This window comes from Coloeus monedula (assembly GCF_965178545.1).
Source record: "Coloeus monedula genome assembly, chromosome: 4".
Taxonomy (NCBI): domain Eukaryota; kingdom Metazoa; phylum Chordata; class Aves; order Passeriformes; family Corvidae; genus Coloeus; species Coloeus monedula.
In genome coordinates, this window is record NC_138784.1 from 18,253,705 (window position 1) to 18,277,985 (window position 24,281).

Below are 24,281 nucleotides of genomic sequence, written 5' to 3' on the forward strand. Positions count from 1 at the left end.
ATTATTTTAACCAACTAGTGAGAAATAGCTGTAAGTGATTTTCAGTCCATTAACATGAAATATTTTTCATCAGCAGATCTCAGTACAGTCCATGACTAAGTCAGTGTGATTGGCATAGTTTTGCAAATGGGGAAATTGAGGTATAGAGAAGCAACAGAGTTTGATGCAAGGTCACCCATCTCCCTGGCAGTACCACCGTGAATACAATCCAGGGATCTGTAGACTGAATCCAACATTTTTAGCAACATGATCTTATTTAAAGTGTGTGGGGGGTGATATGTGGCATGTAGACGCTCACACATCTATACACAAGCTCTTATACTAGCAGATATTCTAGAAATAACTGGAAGCATATTTCTGTACTATCCCATGCTAGTAATCACCTTGTCAGGGAGGCATTGAGCACATCTTCTCAGAGTGCAGAATAATCTTACCTCTAATCACTTTCACCTTTGCAATCCATTAAGAGGCCCATTTCTGTTGTGCCTTCCATCTAATTTTTTTTTTAAGAGACCCTACTGATCTAACATGTATTGATCTGAGCTTGTCTTCCAAATTACTAATTTGTTCATAAGCTCCTAAATGGCTCTTGTGGTGTTTCTGCCAGGATTCTGGTAGAATCTGAAATAGACTCTTTTTGATAAACAAACATGCAACTTGTATAGTTTTTATAATAATATTTGATTACTGTTCATCATGGTTTTACAAAATACTTCTGTATACTAGAGGACAGCACCAGCCCTTGGGTACAATGGCTACTTTTGTTAATGCTGCAATTTATTCTTTCAGTGAACCCACTTAAGCAAGCTGAAGTTATCCTGCCTAAAATTGTCCCAAGGGAAAATTGGGATCTATTTTTTATTTTTTAAAGGTACATTTGCCTTATCACAGACCCTGAAAATTAAAATCATATTGGCTATTATAAAAATACAATAACTTAGCAAGTATAGAATACAAGCCACCAAGAGAAATAAATCAGATTTGTTTTATTTTCCCTCTTATATTTGTCATGTACTTAATTTGTTGTGACATTGTTCTGATCCTTAGTTATTTTAAGAATCAGAACTGATTAGAAATTTGATAGCAGTACTTCCACTTGAAATCCCCTTTGTTATCATTTCTTTGTATATTTGTTTATGTTTTCATGAGAAATGGTAGTATAATGGTTCCATATTACTGTGGGTATTAGTGCAACTTCTCAGGAATTTCTTTTTTCCTTGAAGAGATCACTGTTAATCTTTAAGAAATTTTCACGATGAAATATTATAAAAAGATCATAAAATCATAGAATGCTTTGGGTTGGAAGAGATCCGAAAAGTCCTCTAGTTTCAGCCCTCCCTGCCATGGGCAGGGACACCTTTCACTAGAAGAGGATGCTCAGAGCTCCATCCAACCTGTCCTTAAACGCTTCCAGGGATGGGACATCCACAGCTTCTCTGGGCAACCTGTTCCAGTGCACTGAAATGAAATGCTCAGAGGGTAAACAGGATCCTAATATCTGCTGGGGACACTACTTACTTAGATCACTAGAAACCAATTTCTAAAGCCACCATTGGGCTGTCAGAGGAAGACTGGGGACTTTCAACCAATTAAGTCTGTGTGTTCCTGGTGGTAGAGGTGATATTCTTCCTTTTGCAGCTGGTGGCTGAGTCTGGGGCTGGATATGGATGCAAGCTTGGCAGTAAGGGGCTGAGTCTACTTGAAGCCACTCAGTTTGCCTCCCTTGGCAGGCTGTTTTCCTTAGGGATCTGCTAAATTCCAATTCAATTCATTGCAGTTTGCCTGTCTGTACTCTCAAGACAAAAACAACTTCTTCATTTCCATTCCGAACCAATAACTTGCACGCTCGCTGTCTGTCTGCAATCCATCTCAATGGGCTTATTATCATCCCGTGGCCAACACAAAAGAATTTGGATCTAAGTGTTGTGTTTTCAACTCAGAAAACCCAGGAGAAAAGTTCTAGCTCCAGAGAGAAAGAGATGAGGGTATTACAAACAACTTAAATGGACCAGCTTTTTCTCACTCATGCATGCCATCTTTGGATCTGTTTGATTGCCTCTCCATTTTATGTCTTTGTAGCTCTCTGTAATGTTCTTCCCTGGCATATGTTTTGGATGCCTCAAAAGCAGAGGGAAGAGACAGACAATTTTCTGACCATATAAGTGAAATTTTTCTCTTACCATAAGAGCAGCAAGCCAGTCAAGGAAACACTTGAGAAGGTAAAAACACCGAGGAATCTTCTCCTCTTTCTTGAATAGAGTAAGAGCTGCACTTCTGAGAACTGGAAAAGAACAAAGTCTCTTTGCAGACCCTGGGCACAGTGGGAAAGGTTCACAGATACCTCTATCCTACTGAACTGGCTTTGTGAAATTAAAACATATGATGTAAGTTGATATCTAAGAGATATTGCATTTATGAAATTACATTTATGTAGTCATTTAAATGCTCTTTCTCCCACTGTAGTGTTGCAGTTATTGATTATGAGCTAGAAAATTAATTCTGTTACTTTCCCAGCAAAAAGAGAAATGTGGAAATGAGGCTTCTTATCTTTTGCTGGTAACTCAGAATGCCCCCAGGAATTATCATAATGCAGGGGACATCTCAGGCTCAGAAAAACAGAGAACATAAAGGTATCAGCTCCTGTGTAAACAGTATTTGTCAAGCCTTTGGATATGAGAGACTGATGTTTTCACAGATTTCCCTATGGCCAAAATTTACCTAGACAATGCTTCATTTGGTCTTATGGGTATCTCACAATTTACTGAGGCTCTTGGGTGTCCAACTTAGTGCACATGTGCCTGCCTGCCACCTGCCAATAATGGTTCAGCTATAAAACATGATCTGCTGGTAAATGGATAGAAACAACTAGAGTCAAAAGCCTTGACCACAGAAGACTTCTGCTCATTACAACAAACTGTCTGAAGGCCCTGACAAATTATTTCATTACAAGTCTTGCTGATGCAGACAGACCTTGACTATATTCTGCCAATGATCCACTCCGAACAGCATCTGTGGAGTAGTAGTTATTTTGTACTTTTCATTTAGAGGGGTTTTTTCTTTCACATTTTTCCTCTAGGTTTTTTCTCTTAGGACAAAGTTAAAAGGCACATTTCAATCTACCAGGCTGATGTTTTTAAGCTCATGAGCTGAATTCCCATGGGGGAAAAAAAACAACAAAACTTTCTACTGAAAAGGGGAAAACAAAACTCTCCACTCCAATTATGTTAATCAGGAATCTGTCTGCAGGAAGGGAAGTAAGGGCTAAGTGGAATTAACAGATGAGAAAAAAACTATTTCGTTATTAATATTAGAGTAAGTACACCTGACATCTTGCACTCCAGGGACATTGCTCTCAATAAAAATATACCACCAAATATTGTAAAAGAAACTGTACAGCAGCATTTCCTCTTTCCTAGGAAACAGGAAAGATATTAAAATATATGTCAGAATTATAGAAACATAGAAAATAGGGCTGGAAGGGACCTCATTTAATCATCAGGCTCAAATTGACGCCTCATGCCTAAAATCTACCTGGCAGACATTGGAAAACTTCAAGCAGTGGACATCCCACAGCTTTTTTGGACTAACAATTCCTTGTCTTTCGTATTAGTCTAGGAAAGCGCACACATTCCCCTGAAGCCCTGTCCTGTTCTACCAAAACCCAGCCTTTTACAGAACCACTGGAAGCTGCTGTAGAGCAGCTGTAGAGCACTGGAGTTGATCCTGACAGTCTCTCTCTTTCCTTTTTATGTAAAATTACCCTACTCAAATTGGTTGATGGCAGCTGTTGCTAAGCAGAGCCTGAAGAAAAAGATGTTTTCTCAGGTATTTGTCTCACGTACGTCTGGATTCTGCCCATTCACGAGTGTGGGTGCAAGAAGGAGGAACAGAAAATGAAGCTGAGAGAGGAGCAAATACAACACCTGTAAGATATTAGGGTGGCCTGGCATTGGCTGATAAGTTCTGGCAATTTTCCCCTGAGTTGCATGGCAGAAGCAATGAGAAGTGATGGCGAATGTCACGAGGGTAAAAGTGTGATAGGCCATGGACGTTTCATGCACTGCTAATCAGAAGTTTGGAGAAATGCCTATTTTCACCTCCCTTTTAGTACAGCAGTTGCCACCATGTGCCCTTACCACCAGGAGGAGAGGGATAGTAGCTGGAGCCTCCTAGATGTACACAGCTTCAGTTATGTCCTGAGCAATTTGTTTTCAAACACAATCAGAAATACCTGGAATGGTGGGGTTTAAGTGGTTTTGGTTTGCCTTTTTTTTCCCCATTTATTCTGTTTTCCATTACCTGTGGAGTACCATGTCAAGTAGCAGCACATAATAGCATATTGTTTCCTTCGTTTCATCTGGCACCTGGATCTTTGGGGCTATACCCTGCACAAATCCAGACACTCTCCTTGTGAGTGGAGACTCACTCCACTTACCTTCATATCATCTAGAAAAAAATTCTTTACAGGAGTTTAATGTCTAGCAACTACTGCTATTTGGGTGTGATTTTCACAAACAACAGAATTACTTCCATAATTGTGTTCTTGGCTGTTGAAAATGTATCTGCTGTGTATTTTTAGCACAAATTTACTTTCACCCAAAACCAGTTTAAAATATTTTACTGCTGAATTAGGATAATGATATGTTAGATCTTTTAGCAGAAAATGAACCTATTTCTAATTTAAATGTTGTACATTTTAAAAGAACAGATTGCTTTACATAGTGTTGGGAAAACCTACTGTTATATGGAACATAAAATTCAGCCACAGCTGGTAAAAGAACCAAGAATTTCATTTCTGTGTAGTGGGCAGGAGAAAAAAAGCGACTCCAAGCAGTTTGTTTGCTTGTCTGAGGAGAGAGTTTTAAAAATGACATTGGCACCTATGAGCACAGAGATGCATCCAATGTGGTGCTCTTCCCAGCACAATCTCTCCTCAGCAACCATGGCCTGTGATGAAGACCCTTCTCATATCAAAATCACCAGGCAAGTCACAGTGCATCCCTGGCATTGTGATAAGGACTCTGCTTTGTTCTCTTTATTTATGCAAAATTTCCTTGGGAGCAGAAGCAGTTTGGTAGAGAGTGTTTTCTGCTTTGCACAGCAGGTGGATTTGCTGAGGAAAAGGAGGGAATTAAGCTTGCTGGGAACTCTGTGCTGCTCTGTGCAGGATGAAAGCAAGGGGTTGGCTGTGCCCTTGTACATCACTCTCCTTCCTTCTGCCCCCCCTCCCCCAGGCCAGCTGCAGCCAGTTTTGTTATCCAGCAATACTCACTGCCCAGGACAGTGATGCTGACACTGTATAAATAAGGCAATAATAGGTAAAATCTGCAGGTTGAGTGATGGGCAATATCCCTCCCCCATTCTAAAGAGCATCCACAGCTCTCACCTCATCCCCAGCCAGCAGGAGAACATCTCCCTTCCTGTTTCAATCTACTTTTAAACACAGTGCTGGGGCAGAGTCTGTTTGGCCTCTTTAAGGGACAGAGAATGGGCAGAGAAGTGCCTATTCCCTAATCGATGCTTCTCTGTGAAAGGTGAAGGATGCAATCTGAGGCAAACTGGAGAGGTAGGAGGATTATTTTAGACAGCAGGCTCACTGGGGTAACATATTTATCTATTTATCATTTTAGGCTTTGTTTATAAAGAAACATGCTGGCTATATCTGTAAATATTTAAAATAGTTCAGTTGGTGGTAGACGTGGGAAGGGGATCCAAACAGGGATTCTGGGCATTTTCCTTGCTGTTCCTTCTGCCATGTCAGTTCAGAGCAGTTGGTAACGTAGCGACAGGCTGCAGTACTTCATTATCATCACAATCTGCTACCTTTCTAATATAGTCTCTGACATTTCAGTCAGACAGAGATCTGCCTCCTTAAGCTGGCAGGAACTTTATGCCTTGCACTTGAGAACATCATCGTGCTGGGTGTGGGGAAGAGGCAGGGCACAGGCTGCCAGTGTTTATCTAGATATGCCAAAGCATGGCATTCAGGTGAAAGGCAAAAATATATAAATACTAATGGAAAATCGCAAACAAGATCCAAACCATCCTCTGCCATCTGACAAAATCATTTCTCTGTTATGCAGTCTCCAGCAAGGGTTTTACACAAGTGTTTATTTGAGAGGAGAAAACCCAGTGTCACTTGAATTTAGTTGGCAGAGCTGAGGTACTCAGTGGGGCAGGTGCTGATGTTGCCTGTGCCATGAGGTTGTAGGGGAGATGCCAGCACTGAAAATGGTGTGGCCACAGGGGCACAGGGTTACAATTGTGCTAGCCAGGCAAGAGGCACAGGCAGGACTGTATTGGGATTGCAGTGCAGGGAAATATTTGAGCTTGGAAAGTTCTGATTTAAAAGAAGTAATTCCATGCCTAAGTCTTTTCCTTAGAGATTTATTATTTCAGACCTGCCTTTTTTGCATGACTTTGTGTGGCTCCTCTTGACTGTTCTGTTTTGCTCTGCCTACTTGCCCTTGTTGGGGATCTGCTATCAGAAAACCTAAATAAATGGCAGAAGGGGAAAAGTGTAATAATATCTATTGCTTATTTGAACCTCTTCATCTCAAGATCTGTATTATAAAATCTTTAATAAAATCAGAGCTGGAAAGCAGATGTTACTAATTAATTTTCAAGATGGGCAAACCAAGGCACAAGCAGTTACTGGCATTACTGGCCACCTACAGAATTTCCCACCTTTGCTGGGTAGCAGAGTTTCTTCCAGTACGACTGTGAAATTTATATATTATATGGAAAAGATACACAAAAGTTATAGGATTTGGCTCCAAATAAGTAACCCAATTTTGAGATCAGAAAGGTCTGGTTTTGCTGGATTTTTGCTTTGCCCCTTTAACAACAGTGTCAAGCCTGATGTTTCCTGTTACAGCCCACCAAGATTTCAGTCAGGGGTAACAGCATGACTGAGAAGTCTAAATACTGTGTTAGGTGCTGATCAGCAAAAGGGTTGCCCTGTTGGCCCCAGAACTACACAGGAGAATTTGTGAAATCCTTGTTGTTTGTAATGCTTTCTGTGTCATCCTACTTGAAAGACTAGATAGGCTTTTGTTAATATTTCAGCAAAATTTATATCTTAAACAAATCTTTGATCAAAGCTTAAAATCACCTCATTTGATCTAAGCTGACTTAACAGATAGAAGTAGAATAAGGGGATGATTTTCAGTACTCTCCATTTTATCTTGGCTGGAATAGTTTTTCTCAATAATTCATGTACTACGACATCCATAATCTTTCTTTTATTATGGCTAGGCTATTTGCTTTAATACTAGGTTTAAAATACCACATAGGATAACTGTGGGGGTTCTGTGAACTGAATTGTTAACAGCACGTTTCTGCTTTATAATTCATTTAAACCATAGGCTGATTATGAAAATAATAGCCTGTAACCCTTTAAGTTATACTAGCACACTATGACTCTTGCAGTGAAAGAAAGGTGAAATCTTTTTCTTGTCAAAGAGAAGCAAACATGTAAAACATAATCCTGGTCTGATTTGTGAACTGTGTTTAGCTGAGAGATTTAGTGGAAACTTTATGAAAGTGACCCAGTAATTTGGGACATTAATTTTAACTTTTAAAATCATCCACTACCTGTGAAAGCCTAATATTCATTGCAAATCAGGGAGATTTGAACTTCTAAGTGTCTAAAGCCTTTTGAAAAACGATTATTCAATTCTCAGAAGCCTGTTTTTCCTTCTAAGACTCTCAGTTCTAATTCAGGGGTTTTGTTTGGGTTTTTTAATGTGTTAAACTTCCTTAACACCAATACAAGTTTGCCTTAAAGGGGCTTTCATGCTGAGTGAGTGTATGTGGGAAATATGTAGGATTCCGTGTTATACCCAAATGCATCATGAATCGCATGGGAAAGACTGAACTTGCTCACTGAGGTTCACTGCCTATGAATAATAAAGTGATAAAATACTAAGAGAGGATGCTGAGCATGCATTAATTGATCCAATGAACTTCTTACCCACTGGAGGGCTGGCAAACACCAGTAGACGACACTTGTGGTCAAGGAAGGGCATCACCTAGTGGGAATATTCCTGGGAATCACCCCAGTGCTGTTTCCGGATGTGTTGAACAGGTTTCTTGTAGTGATTGGAAGTCACTGGTGTGTTGGAGGTCTGATAAAGCTGTCAATCAGCTGGGAAATATCAGGAGACATCAGATGGCAGGCATGTGGAGAGCTTTTGAATTCCAGGTCACAGGCACCGGAGCTGCAAGGTAGATTGAGTTTGCTGTGCAAAACAAGCACAATGTTCCTACTCTTTGTTACATTGTGAAACAGAAGTTGGTTGACAAATATCATTGAAGGACATGAAACAAACACTTTAGAGGCTGAAGAGGTTCAGCAGTAAGGTCGTTTTCCGCTATTTTGCTTGTTCAGAATGAGGGGAAAGGGATTTGTCACCATCATAGCACTGGAGTGTGCAGCTCTTTGCTGAGATCACTCTAGACTTTGCACCTCACTTTGTAGCAGATCTTTCCCTGACAAGAAGTGCTTGCTGAGTGTCATGGTTTAACCCCAGCTGGCAATTAAGCCCCACACAGCTGCTCATTCACTTCCCCTGCTGGGATGGGAGAGAGAATCAGAAAAGTGAAATAACTTGTGGGCTGAGATAAAAACAGTTTAACAGGTAAAACAAAAGCCACACGCACAAGCAAAGCAAATCAAGGAATTCATTCCCCATTTTCCATGAGCAGGCAGGTGTTCAGCCATCCCCAGGAAAGCAGGGTGCCATCACACGTAATGGTGACTTGGGAAGACAAACTCCATCACTCCCAACATCCCCCCACTTCCTCCTCCTTCCCCAGCTTTGCCCGGTGCCCATGGCATGGACAATCCCTTGGGTCAGTCGGGATCAGCTGTCCTGGCTGTGCCTCCTCACAGCTGCTTGTGCACCCCCAGCCCACTCCCTGTGGGGGGAGAGGCAGGAAAGGCCTTGACCCTGAGTAAGCCCAGCTCAGCAGTAGCTTTCCATACTTCTGTAGTATAAACTGTGTTTCCAGCACAGACCCAAAACATAGCCTGTACTAACAACTGTGAAGAAAATTAACTCTGTCCCAGACACAAGCACCACACCATGGTAGTCTGGATCTAAAAATAGTGCTCATGCTAATAGAAAAAAAGAATGAGATCTGAATGTAAAATTGAATACATTATATTGATCTCTCAACTGAAGAGAGATTTCTGACAGTACTTCTCCAGCAGTTTTGTAAAACAGTACTTCCATTTTATTAACAATGACTGAAAGAAATAAACAATTGCCTACATCTTTTTCTGGGGAGCAGTTTCTGCTTCTGAAATCCTTATAATGAATGGCCATTCTCTCTTCCTTCCTCAAACCAATTTGTTCATAATTGCTACCTTTGAAAAAGAACATGTTTGAAGATTTCAATTTTCATCTTCCGTCCAGATCTTTAAAGCAGGGAGGCAAAACAAATGAGCCCAAGATCAAAATTTCTCCTTTTTGTGTGTGTGTGTGTGTTTCTTTCCTTTATTTTTTTTTTCTCTGTGTGTGTTTTTTGTTGTTGTTTTTGTTTGATTTGGTTTGGTTTGGTTTTTTTGAGGTTATTTTTTTGGTTTTTCATTTTTTTCACAAAAAATAAGAGCTAAAACAGTAGAATAGGCCCATGCTCCATGATGCTCATAACCTTTGCAAAACCATAAGATCCAGAAGTTTCCTGTAAGGAAATTGCCTAATTGTGAAACATTATACAGCTTCATAAAACAAAAATAAAAATGTCTGCCTGCCTCCAATTACTGATCGTTTGTATTCCATAGTGGGAAATAAAAGACTTGTGCATCTCATAATTCAATATCTGAGAAAGTACAGTCTGTCAGTTAATGGAAAGGAACCTGCTGTAGGTAGTTTGGGGTACATTTCAGAGTCTGTCATTGATTCACAGCAGCACTGAGCAAGGAACTTGATCTCTTTGCTGTCCACTTTATATCACTATTTAAAAGTTGTAATGAAATCTACCTTACAAGGGTTTTTTTCAAACCTTATTGTTCATAAGGCATCAGGACAGACACTAGAGAGTTTTCAAAGTGTAATTAGTGTTGGAGGATAACTAGGGTGTATCATACTTAGGTGATGTGCAATTAACTGTGTAGGATCTCAAAGCGCCTAAATCCCCAAATGTACTCTATGAAACACTGATGGTCTTAATTTACAGTAGCACCAAAAAGTAGATAAAGGAAGATAAATATATAAAGATAGATAAATCAATTAAATAAAGATAAAGATAAGATAAAATAAAGAGAAAACTTGAAAACGCCTTTGGGTGGCTCTTCAAGCTGCCAAGTAAATTGAGCTGCAAGTAAATGACATATCAAGCAAATTGGCAGTGATGAATCTGTTTTTCCTCTTGACCATATTGCCGAGATATTTCTTAGTTTGTTCCAAGATGTTGATATTAGGAGTCTTGGATATAAAGCAAGCATTTTGATGGTGTATCTGAATTGACTTTCTGTGATAAGAGAGATGATATTTCAAAAGTTCTCCATGAGACCTCACTGCAGTTGTATTATACTGGAATGTATTCATCATTGCTGCTAAGAAATCGACCTAAGAAAAGTCAAAGGATAAGCTAAATATTCTCCTTTTGGAGGTAAATAAAAGGAGCAATTAACCATTTGGATACCAGGGCTAGATGAAGCTCAGTGGTGGGAGGCACTGAGCACTTCCACCATGTGAGTCAGGAGAGCAGATGCCAGAGCAGCTGCCACGAGAAGGTCCAGGAGTCCCAGCTCATCTAGTGCCATGTAAATCTGTATTTGGGGGCTCAGCTGGTGTGGTGCTGGCCACTGCCAGCAGTGCTGGGAAGCATAAGGCTGAGCAGAAGGGAGCAATATGGATGAGTGGGTTCTGGGGGAGCTGGCTGCCAGGACAGCCACCCGCGTACAGGCGGATTACGGAAGGTTCTGTGCTTATTTGTGCGTGGCAAAAATAAGAGCAGCAAGTGTTAGCAACACTTTGAAGAGAAGCCAAGAGTCCATATTTCATTTTGTAAACACAGTTTTCTTTTCCAAGGCATTCTTTTCTGCTTGTTTTTTGGAAAGATTGATTTATGCTGTGTCACAGGAGGCAAGTAATGAACTAAGTTTTAACCAGTTTCTTCTTCTGTCAGTACTTGCATCTCACAGTTTTAAAGCTCTGCACCTGTGTCTTGGAATAGGAGATCCTTGCCCTTTCTGGGAAGATGTATTTAAAAGAAATTAATTGGACAGAGATTCAGATAATATTTATATAAATAATAGAGAAGCTGAATATGTATAATTTCCTTTGGAAATGGGACCTCTAGGGAAAATAAAGAAGTCCCAATATATTCAAAGCACTCTGAAGAAGAAATTCAGGACTCTTATGAAAATCTTTGCTTTTCAAAAGTAAAAACTGTGTACTTATTTCAAGTTTAAATTGTCTTTAAAATTCACGCCATGTCCTCAAATATCCTTATTAAAAAGAGTCTAAAATTAGTTTTTAAATTAAATCAATATTGCTTTTCCTCCTTTTCCCTTTTCCCTCCTTCAGGGCCAATAGTGAATAATCTGTGTATGATGTCATTGTACTGCCAGTACCAAAGTAACAGTTTTAAATGTTCAGAACCCTACTGCTCATTTTGGATTTAAGGCAGTCAACAACTGTGAGTTTGGATGAAGATTCAAGAACTAAGTTTATTTGAATGCATTAACAAAAGAGCCAGTATTAGACAAAAATAGGTAAGTATAGAAAAGAGATGAAACCAGAGTGCTTTAAATTAGTAACAGACCTTGCAACTTCATCAGGTGGTGTACTGCTGCAGATAATCTCCTTGCTGAAATGAAATTATTTGGCCCATGTAGAACAGGAAAACAGTTTTACTACATCCCACAGAGGCACAACTATAGGAAGAACTTTCTGTGACTGCAAAATGAAAATGCACCAGAGGGGAATCTGATTCCAACTGTTCTTCAAAGGCTCTGAATCTGTCAGCAGGTCACCTGCAGATCACTTTGCAAAACTTATTCAGGTGTTTCCCCAAATGTGGGACTGATTGTTTGAAAATTGATTTCTCGGATATTGTAGAAAGAGTCAGAGCACAGCAGTGTCATCAGAAGAACAGCTGGTGATCTTTCTGAACTCCCTGTAACCGTAATTGTACCTTCTGATCACTTAACATCAGGCCCCACACTGTCCAATGCCATAGAATAAGGGGGACATATTGTACAGTGTTTTTTTCTGGGATAAGGTTAATTTTTTTTATAGCATCTCATGTGATGCCCCATGAGTCTTCTGATTTTTGCTCTTTCTCTTGTGTCCCTCATCCCTCTGGGTGTGGAGCACAAGTCAGTGGCAGTGTGGTGCTGAGCTGCCTGCCAGGATTAAATTTCCCTTCAATATTTTAACTGGTTTCTAAGCCAAAGGAGCAGTTTTATAAATGCCACCTTTGCCTGTCTGTTTCCCAGGACATGTCCTAGGCAGCACTTCATCAGCTGGTGAGGTATTGGCCATGTTAACAGCATGCCCTGTGTTTTGCAGTGATTACAGAACAGCCATCAGTCCTGCAGCTGGCATTTCCAGTGTTCATCCTGGATGGCTTGGATCATGGAAGCAGGAAGATTTGTATTGAGTGTTCCATTCAGGAGCTGATCCATCAGCCTTGGAAAGGTGGCCCTGACCTCACAGGCTGTGACTTGCATCAGCCTGAGAGAATGAGTGTATGGGGAAGGAAGAGAGGGCCCTTGTTGCACAGGCTGTTTGCATGCAACTACTCTGCAGGTCCTGATGGAAATGAGATCATGGCCTGTGAACTCCTCAGAATGCACATTTGAAAAGTTTTGTATAATTGGGGGTAAAAAGTGCAGGTAATTATTTCCTGGTTTTGAAATGGGCAGAAACCCAGTGCAATAAAATAATCGACACCAAGTGATCTAAAATGTCAAGGGGTTCAATTTCTATCAATTCCACATACAGCTAAGTTTAAATATATTTTATAAATTGAATGAAGTGCTTGCAAATGTTTTAGAAATATGAAGTATTATCCTGGCATTTTATTAGATATGGATTACATGATGTTGGAAGCTGAAAAAAGAGTGGAATTTCACCAAGCCCTGGATGTGGATGACAGGATTTGTTTCTCACTTGACTTTGATCTCTGGTCTTGGTCCATCACTGTGGATGAATACAAATAGGAAAGGTAAAAGAAATTAAACTGAAAAAGGGAAGATTCAGCAGTGAATAGTAAACTGAAAAGACCAGGACCATGTTGGACAAGAGCCATGCAGGCTTATATCTGCTGTGATAAGCCTGAAGAGTCAAGACAAACCTTTCCCCCCTGCTTTTAGGTCTGTTCCTTCTATTGCTGCTGTTCCCAGGTGAGGTTGTTTCAGTATCTATCACTGCATGACTAATTCATATTTTCCCAAAAAAATCCACAGAAATCCACCCACAAAAAATGCCTTTCATGGAAGCAGCTGGGAAATTTAGTAACCAGTGTGAGTGTCAGTTTAATGGAGAGATTTAAGTGCTTTCTTTAAGGACTCAGTTCTAATTCAGGAGTTTAGAAGGTGACATTTTAGGCAAATGTCACTCAGCAGCTCTTATTTCATGCAGCATTTAATATCTGTACTCAAAGGTTATACCTACAGTTTAAAAAAATTGTATTTCCCAGTGTGTGGAAGCACTGTGAGTGCTGTGGAGTTGTACCATTTCAGGGTAGCAGTTTCCCTCAAGGAAGCTACCTTTTCATCAAAGAACTCTCTCCCAAACCTCTCTACTTTTTCTTTGCAGGGATTTCTTTCAAGAGTCCAGTGTAGTGCATTCCTGTCATCCTACTGCCAAGCAAGGGTGGATTCAGAGGAAAAATAAGTATTTGTGTTCCTTCTGTTGACCAAATAAGACATGCAAAAAAAAAAAGAACAGAAAGTAGCACATGACACATAGAATGGAAAAGAGGCACGTCAGTAATGTCCCTGATAAACCTGCTGAAGGCAGAAAAATTTACTAGGAATTTTTCAAAATACATCAAAGCAGAGAGTGAACCAGCAAGTCAGTCAAGACAGAAAATTATCCAGGTGTGAAAAGGGGGGTGAGGGGCGGGGGGAAGTGAAAAAATTAAATTTTGATGATTTACCCCAGTTTTCACTGTGAAGAGGTTTAAGAGAGAGTCCAGATAGAAGTCTGAGAACCTTTTAGAAAAGGAAAGATTGGCAGAAGAGATATTCAGAACATACTTATACAATTGATAATAACTATTAAAATTGTTTACTGAAGCATTCAGTAAGGCTTTGATTAAAAAAAACAGAGAAAGTTAAGCCAGTTTTTAAGAGTGATTTCATGAAAATACATCTCAGTATGTCTGATTTCTGCAGTAGGGAAACTGGCAGACATTCTAATGAAACAGGAATTGTGTCTGATATACAAGTACAAAACATTGGGGAAAAATCAACATTTTTGTCATGAATCACAGATCTGTCAGATCCTTTGGAACAGCTAACAAGAAAGCAATAAAAGGGCTGTGGTTAATACAGCATTATTGAATTTCAATTCAATTACTGAATTTTTGAAAAGCTACTGCAAAAGTAAATAAATGGCTTGCCATTGATATTTTCACTCAAGAGTCTTTGTAGAGCTTGTGCTGTTCCTCATATTCACAAATGATCAGAAAGAAGGGGAAATTAGTGAGATGATACAATTTGTTGCTGACACAAAATTAGTCATAATAGCACAAATTATATCTCAAAACTTATTTGCAAGGAAGTGGTTTCTCAATGCTAAATTGGCACTTTTGGAAGTTTTTCTCTCAAACATCATGGGTTATAGAAATTATTAGCCTATTTGAACATTAGACAGATTCATCTGTATCCTGTAACCCCTCATTTCCCCAAACAAGGCCAATATTCAGGAAGAACTACTCACTCCTTGCTTTTATGCTGTATTCTTCCCTATGTGTCTTCTAGGCACAGTCAGAGACAGAAAGCTGGGAGAGAAAAATTGGGTCTGGCTCTCATTTCTATCTCCACCTGTCCCTGAATCCTGATTTCTGGGGAGGCTGTGGAAATTCTACAGTGTTTCAGGGTAGGGACTGTAATTCAGGGCAGCTTCCCTGTGTCCCATGTGGGAAGCGTGTGGTGATTCCCAGTCCTGTCCTGTGGGTGCATGATAATTCATGATAGTGCATGTCTTCATCAAATTCAGGTAAGATCTTGCTGGAAGCTGCAGAATTCTTCTTCAATGCAGTAGGACACTGTAGAAAAAAACCCAAACTTTCCAAACCAACCCCCACCAAAGTTCTTTCCCTTGTCATAACACAAAGGAGAATTTTGGTTTTCAGTGTTGCATTAGAGACACGGTGATACTTGGTACTGATGAGAAGCTCATCAATGCCAAAGGCAGGGAGCTGTAGCAGAATAAAAGTTAAGGTCTCATTTAAGCTACTCATTATTATTTTTTAAAACTGTTCCCTGGTTAAGAAACTCTGACTCTTCTGAAAATTTTCTACCAAAAAACCCATTTTTTTCACAGCCTAACACCTTTGGAGGCTTATGAGGGTTATAAAGGCCTCCAATAATCCACTCCAGATCTCATTTCTCTTTGTCACCTTTGTGTATTTGATTGCATCATGCTTCAGCTACTCATAATTAAACCTGTCAGTCAGACAAGTGTCCTGACATGTTCTGAGTGAGAGAAAAACATAGCAGACATCGTGCTGAGGTGTTGCTAATGTGGGAACCTTGGAAAACAAGTCCAAGGAGTGAATTTGTGACAAGAGGAGGAAAAAAAGGATGCTGAACTGTACCGGGAACTGGCTGGTTAAGAGAACTGGCTAGAGCGACAAACTGCCTTTTACATGATTAGTTAGAATTTGTTCAATACAGCATGAACATTGTTGGTGTGAACTAAAACTGCCACTGAGGACCTCAAACACTGCATCAGGAATGAAATTAAGTTTAAACACCTGGTGGTAGGGGTCATGAGGATGGGGTGGGCAAGAAAGGCTCAAAAAAGCTTGCTTTGCTTCTTCCGATGTCATTTTTTTTCTCCACAGAAAGAGATGACAGCGGTCATGTGTTTCATTCTGGCACCTTTTCATTAGTGCTAAATTTGTTTTCTAAAATCAGGCTACTGCACCAGGAATGTTGTCTTTGATTAGAGCAATTTCAAGACTGAGCTCATTCTAGGGTACCTTGATGTATCAGTGCCCAAATTTTCATTGGGATAGCAGAATTGTAATATTAGTTTGATAAACCAAACAGATCTCTGAGGAAAGGGTGTATTTCTAGACTTGAGCTGTCACTATTTCCCTTCAGAAAAATAAACTGTGTGCTACATATCTATCTAGATTACTAGGGTTTTTTTTCTTCTAAACAATTTAATAGATTTTAAGCCGTAAGCATTATCTAATCTGACTTACCACTTCATCTGACTCACTGAATTTCATCCAGTCATTTCTGTTTTGAATATAATAGCCTGTAAATGAACTAGAACTTTTCTCCTGGGTAGACATGCAATCAAGGAAAACATTGATTTTATATTGTGGCATATTGTTTTCGAAAAGAGTTTTCTCTGTACATCTCTATTTAAATATCTGACAACAAAACATCTTAAAACAGTCTCAGGATATGACACTGTCTGGACAGAGAAATTTGTACAAAATACTCATCTGACAATAAGTGGTGATGCAGAATACTATACTAGTGAAAAAAACCCTGTAACTTCATACTCAGTTCTTGCTACAAAATCCCTAAAATCATTTCTAAGGGAAGCAAATTTATTATCTTATTCTAGGTTTAATTTAAATCTCAAAATTACATAATTGTGTCTCATTTGCAAGTGATATGTGAATGCTGTTGTGCTGATACCTTTAGCTTTGTGAAACAGCCTGAACTGTATTTCTTGGGATGCAAGGGACAGCTTGCTCATGTAATTCACCAGTAATTTTTCTGGAGGAATAGAAAGACCCAAACCTAGGAAAAGAACTAAAATGCACTTCTCCATTCATTTCTAAAAGGCTCCTAATTCAGAAATGTTTGGTTTAAAATGTATAAACCCTACAGCCCTGGAGCCAAGTAAAAATGGCAGTCTTTGTAGGACCAGAGTGTTTTTTTAGCATTGAAAAGATCTTTATAGCAGTTAGAGGGTATTCGCAAAGATCATGTAAGGGTTTTCTGGGTTGCTGTCTGTGGGGTTGGGTTACCTTAACTGCAAACAAAACTAATGCACTGAAATTACTGCGGGGCATCAGCCAAATATAAAGAGATGCCTTTAAATCTTTTTAGGCCCTACACAGACAGGTGAGAGAGACACTCAAAAGCCAGAGGCTGCTCTGCTGTCGTGGGCTCCTGAGTAAGGTGATTCTCCCATGAAGTGTCTGTCTGTTTCTGTGTCTATATTTTATCCATTGCATGTTCAAAGTGATTGTGTCAGACCCCCTATCCACCCTATAGCATGCCTTTTGCTGGGAGCTGAGTGAAATCACTGTTGAATTAAACTGCCGGGTACCTTTTCATCACAGAGTTCACAAAGATGCATTTGCCCTTCTGCCCAGCTCTCACACAGACAGAGGCTTCATCATAGTTCTAAGGCAGAATTGTAAGGGCTCCTGGGCATGCAGGAAACTTGAAAGAGAAAACAAAAGGTGCTGAGGTGAGGTGTGGAACCTGTTATGAGAGCTGGGGATGATTCAACTATGCCCAGCATATCAGAGGTGTTAAAATCAAAGGTGTAATTGTATTGTTTACAGTGTGAGAGCCCAACACAGGAGGGCACAGAGTATTTCAAACCTGTTTAAAGAGAGCTTGCACGGTGTCAGCTTCTTTCTTCTCTGTCTAGGCTGTAGAGGGATCCTAGCAAAGGTCTCTGTTCCATGGCAGAAATGTTCAGAAGCTTGTCCTGATGGCTCAGCTCTACGGGAGAGCAATCTTTGTTAGTGTAGCTCCCAACATGGTGCAGCTGCTGCCTGTTAGTCTGGCTAGAAATGTCAGACCACATAAAGACCTGAGAACAAAATAGCTGCAGACAGCTTTTCTCTCATCTGATTTTTCAATAGAGGTATTATTTCATTTTAATATTTCCATTTGCATCGCCTGCTGTCAGAGAAGACAGTGTACAATTTTATCCTAAAATACATTCACTCCATCTTATATTCTACTCCAGTATTATCCACTCCATCTTGTATTTACTGCAGTAAACTGAAGGAAGCATGAATTGCATTTTATGCTACACATTCATTTTATGAGGTACCATTTTCTCTTGTCTTCCACAATACAGCCTAAGAATTTTCTAAATGTTCATTGGAATGTTTTGTCTCCCACCTCTATCTACCTCGGCCACATTCCTCTTTTCTAAGCAAAAAGATAAATAAAATAAATGCTTTTATGATAAAAATAGTCTGAATGTTAAATAAGCTCCACAGAGCTTAGCTGCCATCTAATGGTTAAATAAATTTGGCTTTGTTCAACTCACAATTCCTTGAATTAAAGAAAGACAGAAATTGTGCAGAAAATAATTATATTTTCTTCCCAATTTTATAGGATTTTCAAAGATAAATTAATCTCAAGGACAGCTCAATTCACATATTTCTCTCCACTGCTTGGAAGAACACCTTTGTAGGTATCATCTAATTTATATTTCTCCTATTTCTCTATCAAATATATACTTCCATGTTAGAATCTTTGTTCCTATTCCTGAACTCTATATCAAGTTTAAGAGTTTTAGATTCAGATAAGGACAACAAAGAATATGTCAGAAATACAGAAGGCTGCAAATGTGGTGGAAGAGGAGTTGCCAGTTTTAGGGGTTTCTTTTACATAGTGTAGGAAGTAAAACCAAACAAACGACTCTAGTGAAGTATTTTAGTTGACAGGGTTGATTTTTTCTTTTTCTCTGTTGGCTTGTGCTCCCATCTAACCAGCCAGAGCTTAGTATAGAAAACAGAAGCTGATAGTAATTTTCCAAATGGAGAAACAAAGTAAAATTGACACAGCTCTTTTCAATATTGTTGCTTTAACTCTCTGGGGATCATTTTGTTCAGGCAGCCTTTAGCATTTATTCAAGTGCTTCACAGCTAACTCGAAATACCAAAGAGGAAATTTTCTAGCTAACACGTGCAAGGAACAACCACATTTACCAAACTTTTAGTCTAAACATTCCTGTGCTCACAACCCTGAGTAAGAAGCCCATGAGTGTTTGCAGGCCAGGCAGTGGGCAGGGCAGGGCACCAAGCCTTGATATTGCTGTTTTGCTGTCTTTATGGTTTTACACACCAAGTCTCCATGTTGGTGTTTATTCTCTTAGACCCTCAAGCTGCTATGAATTCATAGTTTTAGCTTCTTCACTTCGCATGACCCTGTGTGGTTACCTGGATCCCTTTCTCACAATGAAAGTTTTCTCTGAAATTTATCCCCAGATTTTGTGGCTGGGCTGCATTGGAGCTAAGCCCTGGGCCACAGAGAGCTGCATCCATTGTCAGAGGAATGCAGGGAGAGGGTTACAGCTAAAAATGTGCTTGTACTGTCTGTGTTTATGTACTTTTAAGCAGAGATAAGTGCAGTGGTTAATCCCACCCTGAGCTTTTGTTTCAAGGCCTCTGTAGGTGCAGGATGTCCCACTGGTTACATGTGGTTAAAATTGCCACCCTGCGTGAGTTGTGCTTCCTCATCTGATTCAGTTTTGGCTTTACCTTTGAAGCACACGAGTTTTCCATTTAAACAGTGGGAGTACAAATAATAACTCTCCTCATTTTCCATTTGCTGGCATGGGGTTTAGCTTCCTGCCCTACAGGGAATTTTGGATAACTCATTGTCAAGACAACTCTCAGCAGGATCAAGGCCTTGCATGAAAAATTACGTTTTCCACAGTGAATACTTTAAAACAAAACACAAACTCACCAGGCAGTAGGTGGCAGTTCAGGGTGGTATCTGATGACAGAACATTTCAGAAAACAGATCTGAACTACAGTTGCTCTGTTCCATGAAAATTATTAGATGTCTTTGCTTCACACCAGTTGGTTTTTGTCATCTCTTTTTCATTATATTGAAATAATTGATGCAAATAAAAAGTAAAAATTAGAACAACTAAGAGGGAAGAGCACAGAAGAAAGTATGCCAGTGTCTTCTGAACAGATGAAGGGGTTTGAAGGAGCTGAATAGAGCAGAAAGGAGCCCCATGTCATAAATTATGTTGGTCAGTGATTTGGAACAGAGAGCATGTTTAATCCTATGAGAGTGCAATACCTTGCATGATGTACAAGTGCCTCACAGACAGAAATTATTGTCACAATTTATAATATAAATGACCATATCTGTATAACAGGGTTCATTACTAGATAATGCCTTATCTGGAGTGAGAAATTAAATTGTGTAACAGTACCAGCACAATAGTTCCCTTGGCAATAGAGCTGCACAGTGGTTGAACTGAAACAACTCTCTGCAAGGTCAGTTAGAGTCCTCCAAAATGCAACACATCCTGTGCTCCTCTGCTAAACCATGAAACTCACAAACCCAGTGGTCTGGAGGAACCATTGGTTTTTATTTGTGTATGTGAGAAAATAATTTTTCTCATTCAAAATGTTACAGCTATTCTTATAAGTGGTTCCACTAGAAATCCACTTTATAACAAAAACCCTGGGCTTTTTTGAGAGGGTTCACAAACACTCTGAGCAGGGTGATGAACTAATATTGGATTTACCTATTAAAGACAAGAGTGTCTGAGAAGCCACTGTCTTTGGTTGCTTCAGGCTCTGCTGGGAGAGCCTTCAGGGGCCTTTGTGAAACTGTGCTGACTCTTTTTCACACAAAGGACAAAAGCCATATTCTGCTGGCTGAAGCTTTTCCAATTTGTGGATGTCTTTGGCCATATTAAGAGGAATTTGAGAAGAGCTTATGGAGAATTAGAAATCCTTATTCAGAATCCAGTAGCTTAGCTGCTGGTTGTTATTCTGAGATGCTGGTTTTTCTAATATCAATATCAATGATTTTCATTTCAGAAGAATCATCTTAATAACACACTGGGAGCAGGAATAATATATGGAACTGTTTGGAGGCTACTGGTTTAATAAATGTAATTTCTGTCCAGCCCATCTATTCTGCTAGAATTTTTTTAAAGCTATTAATCTATTTTTCTCTTTCTTTCTTTCTCTTTCTTTCTTTCTTTCTTTCTTTCTTTCTTTCTTTCTTTCTTTCTTTCTTTCTTTCTTTCTTTCTTTCCCTTTCTTTCTTTCTCTTTCTTTCTTTCTTTCTTTCTTTCCCTCCTTCCCTCCCTCCCTCCCTCCGTCCCCTTTTATTTTTTTTTTAAGAAAAAGAAAAATAGGCAATTTTAAATATTATTTTGTGCCAAGGAAAAGTTGTATCTTTCTCAAAGGGATTTAAAAATCTGTGCTACTTCATTTTCCTGAGTTTGGAAATCTACCACACCACCAATCTTGATATTCTAAGCATGGCTCCATTTCATTTAGGAAATGTAGAACAACAGTTGAGCCTTTAAAATACCAAGCAGTAAGTTCAAGATCACTCCTTAGACCACAATCCTCTTCTTTTCCCCACAGTGAGTGCCAGTGTTTGCGCATCTTGACAAACAGATTCGTTTAGAGTATTTGTACAGTGAGCTATTTTAAGAAGGGATGCTATGAAGTTATTCAAATAAAAATTTGTATCGAGGACATAGATATAAAATAACATGATTTTCAGATACTCTACTTTATCCCATATTTCTTCTGGCAAAATTGGAATTCATCAGGCATGAGTTTAAATTCCTCCTCTAGAGTCAATGCAAAGAGAGAGGTACCTGCAAACATTGATTTAGTGCACCAAGACCATAAAGCTCTGCAGAGCTTTGAAGGGAACAATTAATGAGCAGAATTTTTGGTTGAATGTCTAACACGAGGCTAAGCCAACCTTTATTTGTCCCATTGAGTGTCTCGTCTAATACCATTCACACAGAGTGTTTACTTCTAAGATGATTTAAAGTTGTGTAAGGAGAGGTGAGCTTGGCTTCACCAAAACATTTGTGGCAAGTGCAGCACAGTCATAGCAGAAAGAGTTGACAGAGCAATATTTTTATTGCCTTAGTACTGAAGGTCCACATTACAGTAGAAAAAACAGCATCTATTCCAACACAAACCCTATCAACGTAGAAGTCCAGTCAGGGAGTGAAAAATCAGGCAGGTGAAAGAAAGCTGCAAAATTTTCTTGAGAGCAAGCATATCTGGAATCACCCATTGAGGCACTATTCTGGGAAAATAGTATTGGAAAAGTTGGCACCCACTGTAAGAGGAACTCTGACCATGGCAAGAGTACTGCTGAACCTTGCTACTAACTTTCCTAAACATTAAATGCAATCCAGAGATCCAGGAGCTGATCATGGTGTAGATAATGGATTGACTGCTTTTCTTGGAGGGATTCAAACTTTGAAAGGAGCCATTTCCTTATCACATTGGAAGACATGAAGTATATAAAACTGGGGTTTATTTTGGTAGCTTTCGTGTCTCCTTTCATGTCCATGCTGAGAAGCTCTCCTGTCAGAGGAGGATTCTGTTTCCTTGCCCAGACACCCATCAAAGCAGCAGATGCACCAAATCTTTTGCAAATTTTCTGAATTTCTGTGTGAACACACAAGCCTTATGACCTATTTTCTGAGGTTCTGTGACAAAATCCGATTTTTCCTTGTTTGTCGGAATCTCTCTTAGCTACTCTGCTCCATGCAAAACATAAATATCTACCAAAATAAAGGGATCTCATATATGAAGAAGAAAACTGTTCAAATTAAAGGCACTTTTTCTGTTGAGCCATTAGATTGAAAAAACACTTTTTTATTCATCTAGGTCACATTTTTTTAATACTCCCACAGCTTTTAACCAGCATAAGATGTTGCACTAGAAGTGTGCTACGGAAACAGGAAGGGGATAATCTCTTCCTCCACCTGCTGTCTCTGACCCCAGTACTAAAATCCAGTTTGCAGTTTCCAGCACCACAGGAGCAGACTGGTGATTAATGTTCAGCTTGTTGTTCACCAAAACTCCCAAGTCCTTTCCTGCATGGTTTCTACTTAGCTGTCCAGTCCCCAGTTTTCTCTATTCTCTGTGGTTATTGCAGGACTTTGTTTTGTCCTTGTTGAAATTATCAAGAGCCCTGTTCACCCACATCTCCAGCCTGTGAAGGCCCCTCAAAATGGCAGCCCTACCATCCAGCACATCAACCACTGCCCCAATTTGCTCTTGTTTGGCAGCCCATTGGGTGAGTATTTGATACTGACAGTAATTAATGAAGATTTTAAATAGTATCAGTGCCAACCACCAAGAGGTGCTGCTGGTATCCAGCTGCCAGTTGGACTTTAAACCTCTGACCATCAGCCTTTTAGGCCAGAAAAAACCAAAAATCCAGCAGTTTTCCACTTTATACTCCATCTATCCTAAATATAATTCTTCAGTTTAGCATCATGGAATTCCATGCTGACACTCTTCCTGGAGTGAGGGTAAACAACATCTGTTGCTCTGTCTGCTTGTGCATGGATCGAGTCATCTCCTCATAGAAAACACATCAAGTTCAACAGCTGTGCTTTCTATTGCTAAATCCATCCTGGCTGCTCCCAATAATTTCTTGTCTCTCATGTGCCTGCAAATGGTTTACACAAGAAGTTACTCCAATATCCTACTAAAAACTGAGGTTAGATTCACCAGCCTGTAGTTCCACAGGTTCTCCTTTCTGCTTTTCCTCTTGTGTATTTTCCTCTCTTGGAGTGAGGATAGATGCCTCAGACTCAATTAAACACCTTTCCTTTTCTTTTCCACCCTCTTAGATTTGAATCAGACTCCCTCTTCATTCGACAGACCTGAACAGATGGTGAGAAAAATGTTCATTCACATGGACCTGGGTTCATAGTAGGGATTCTGCGACATCCTAATGAAAGGGAAGGCTAAAGTGATAAATAGCAGAGGCCTGGTTTGGGATTTGGCCACTGCTTGCATGCATTAATTCTAGTGAACCCTTTTGCTGGTACTATTTCAGGGTCATTGCTGTCTTCCTTAGATGGAGGATTTTTTTCTCTTGTAACACCCATTATTTTGCCAGATATGAGAAATCTTTGGTTCAGACCCAGTAATATTCATCTGTCCTCACACACTTGTAAAAGGACTGCCTCCAGGTTCCATTGGTGTCTACATACAAAATTAATTCCACAATACCATCTGAATTTCAAAGCATTAAGCATTTCAGTGAGCACAGTTGCTCCTATTAAACATGTTTGCACACACAGGAGATAATTTCACTCAGTGAAATATCTTGTTGTGCAAGAGATCAA